This window comes from Gymnoscopelus microlampas (assembly GCF_963454915.1).
Source record: "Gymnoscopelus microlampas genome assembly, chromosome: 9".
In the NCBI taxonomy this organism is placed as follows: Eukaryota; Metazoa; Chordata; class Actinopteri; order Myctophiformes; family Myctophidae; genus Gymnoscopelus; species Gymnoscopelus microlampas.
In genome coordinates, this window is record NC_139946.1 from 56,202,739 (window position 1) to 56,206,398 (window position 3,660).

The 3,660-nt window shown below is 37.7% G+C and overlaps 1 long non-coding RNA gene across 1 annotated transcript; it reads left to right on the top strand.

Annotated features, from left to right (window-relative positions):
• Window positions 1-532: 532 nt before the first annotated feature.
• Window positions 533-2,481, top strand: LOC311052119. The gene is made up of 4 exons (XR_014601468.1): window positions 533-586; window positions 987-1,177; window positions 1,980-2,070; window positions 2,469-2,481. It is a non-coding gene; the product is annotated as an uncharacterized lncRNA (long non-coding RNA).
• Window positions 2,482-3,660: the final 1,179 nt, after the last annotated feature.

Sequence of the window (3,660 nt, forward strand, 5' to 3'; positions counted from 1 at the left end):
AAGTTTGGAGACTCTGCTACAGTTGTGATGAAGGGTAAGAACATTATAAATATAATAAGAACTAGGGCTGGGACTTGTTTAAAAACATTTATCAAATTAATTAGAGGCTTTGTAATGAATTAATCACAATCAATCACATTTTAATCGCATATCAATATTTTACTTGAGAACAGGGAAAGGCAATTTTTTCATACGTCTTTTAAGTACATGTAAAAAAATAAAAGGCTTAAAAATACTAAAAAGAAGGAAAACGTAGCGACGCTGAGGAGGAATAGCCAAAGTATAAAAGGTCATAATTATTGTGATGCTATATTAACACATTTTGCCCGGGACCCCCTGGAACACCCTCAAGTACCCCTGGGGGTCCCCGGACCCCACTTTGAGAACCAACGGCTCATGGGCTATGATGGGATTGGTTCAATTTAGTTTTTGTGATATTTAATTGCAATGATGGTTATTTTACTCTCTGGTGCCACCGGCGAACTGCAGAGCCTATTTCCAAGAGCTGGCTGGTGCAGATTTCTCTGTCTTCAGTGCTCTCAGCTACAAACGTACTGCTCTGTTCAAAAATGCCAGGACTTGCCTGGTGAGTTGAGAGTAACCAGTAACCACCGGACCCACACAAATTAAACTATTACTGATAATGACAGTCAAATCCACTGACATTGGGTCTCAGGGAGAACATTGTACAGATGATCTTCAAACCTACACATTATAACTAACATATAACAGTTATACAGGACAATATAGATAGCTTACAATCCAATTTCAATGCCGTGATACTAATAGTTCTGATGCCATTATTTTCATGAATGAACCGAAACCTTTAACCACTTCATTGACCAGAGTCCCCCAGGGGTCTATATTAGGCCGCCTATTTTTTTCCCTGTACACAAAATCGATCTATGAGCTTGTAGATCTGCTATTTTCACAGATTTCATGTGCTGAAGTTTATTCGTATTTTTTCCCCTTTTTTTCTGTCTTAGGGTATAACAACCACAACCTTGACAGAGGATAACATATCAGTTTTGGGTAACATGTGCTGTAAGATTGGTGCGGCTTATATTACGAATTCTCACTCATCCATCCTGGAGAAACTAAAGAACTGCCCAAATATCAACACAAATCGAGCGGCTGCCATGGAAACCCTCCTGTTGTCAGGGACAACGACATACGGGTAAGCAACGACAAGCACAGTTCAGTTATTAGCAGTGGTGGAAAAAGTATTCAAACTTTTTACTTACAATAAGTAAAAGTATCAATACAGCAATGTAGAAACACTCTGTTACAAGTAAAAGTCTGGTAATCATAATTGACTTGAGTAAAAGTACAAAAGTATTGGCATCAAAATATACTTAAAGTACCAAAAGTAGTTCAAGTACTCATTATGCAGAATGTTTTTCAAGTCTATAAAATGCATAAAAATCTTTTGAAAATAGCAGATCTACAAGCTCACAATGCGTTGCATCGCGACGCATTGTGAACTTGTTGATCAGCTATTTTCAAATAGGCGAAATGTATATAGGGCTGAAGTGGTTTTGTAATAATAATCAAAATCTACAAAGTAACTAGTGACTAAAGTTTTCAAATAATAATAATGATTTATTATTTATATTTGCCTCTGAGATGTAGTGGTGTAGAAGTAAAAGTACTGAAAATTGGAAATACTCCAGTAAAGTAAAAAATACCTCAGAATTGTACTTATTTACAATACTTGAGTACACGCACTTAGTTAATTTACACCACTGATAATAAAATGCCCAAAATAGGGTCACCAGTCTGCCTGTGGGATTTAAAAATATTTAACAAGTGAAAAGTATCAACAAGAGCATACGACAAACAACTACATGGGATCCAATGGACAACAGGTTATTTTCCCCATTTGCTGAAAAGTAACCTCCGACAATTTGAACGTTGATGATGTTTTTTGTTTTTCAATGACAACTGAAATACCGTATTAAATGTTTTTGTGCACTCAGAGATCCTGCAACATGGAATAGAGACACTTTGAACAACCTGGGTATTCTGCCACTGTACTTATCATCGACCTTCTACGATAAGTTTGATAAAGTGAGTAATAGATTGCCTTGGCTCTATTAAAGCGATAGTTCACCCAAAAAAATACTTTGTTTCTATCGATTAGTCACCCCATGGAGACTTGAATTCATGGATTTTGTTTTGTTTTTGTCGCATTCCTAAGCCAATAATTTGATGACCAGCGGTTCCGGTAGGAGACACAAAGGAGACTCTTTGTGTCTCCTACCGGAACCGCTGCCGGTCATCAAATGCCACTCCTATGAATTCAAGTCTCCATGGGGGGACTAATCGATAGGAAAAAAATGTCATTTTGGGGGTGAACTATCCCTTTAACATCCTTTCCACTTTTCTGTTGCTTCGTGCATTTGGTCATGTCTGTCTGTTTGTCCATCACTTTTATTGAGATTGGCGTTTTCATTTTGCCCAAGCAGAAAACTAAGCGACAATTCCTGAAGGCATTCCTTAAAGTCCTTAGGCGGGATGGAGTGAAGAGGTGGAAGAAGAGGAGAATGAAGAAAGCCATCAGGCATTCCATTAGGAACAGCAGGACAAAACGATCCACCAGTAAGTCTCAGCTCCTATTTCTGCCTGCTGTCATCTCTCAGTGGAGTCAGTGGTTCCCAAACGTTTTGGCTCGAGACCAAAAAGATAAATGTGATGTCTCCCTGGGAACATAGCTTATTTACAAACGCACAACGTTGTGCACTTGTAGATGTAGATACGCTATGTTCACTACTTCTTAAAAGTATTATACATTTATGGAACTTCTTAGATTTTTTTCTTTTATTTATGAAATTCCTTTGAAAGATGTTAGATTTTTCTTTTAATGTATGATTTTTCTTTCTTTTCACAATCTTTTGAAATATATATTTTTTCATTCATGTAGGAAATGAAAAATATATATATTTACTCGCGCCCCATGAAAATGCGTCCGCTCCTGACCCACTGTTGGGGAAACCCTTAGGGCGTTTCCGTGGGGTCCCTGGTCCCTGGACCCCACTTTGCGAACCACTGTCTTGGTGCATTTGTTTCCTTTGGTGACCTAACCTACTGTAACCACTTTAAACCTGCCGTCCCTGTTTTGGGCTTGTCATCATAGGGGAGACATTTGTAAAAGAATTTCAAGAAACGTTAAATAGCAAAAATAGCAGATCTGCAAGGTCACACGACCTGTATGAGCTTGTAGATCTGCTATTTTCGTAATTTTCTTTTTGTATAAAACCACTTATCCCATTAAACGCAGGAACGTGTCTGTGTAACCACTTAAACCATTCTTTTATACTTTGGATATTCAAAAATAGCAGATATACAAGCTATGAGCTATTTTTGAAAAATCGTGAACATTTTAGCAAATCTTTGAATATACATATTTTTAAAGCATATTTTTTTTACTCAAATCTTTGCCTCTGGGTCCCTGGAACAAAAAATCGGATCGGCAGCCAAATACATATAATTTTGGGGGTCCTTGACATGAAAAGGTTTGAGAACCACTGACATAGTAACATACGTTTTTCAGAAAACTGTTAGGATTTAAAAGACGTTTTGTAGAATCGGAACCTCAGGCCTTAATGGGTTAAGCCAAAGGCCTTGGGCAGGTGGTTAACAACACCCACAATGTGTGTA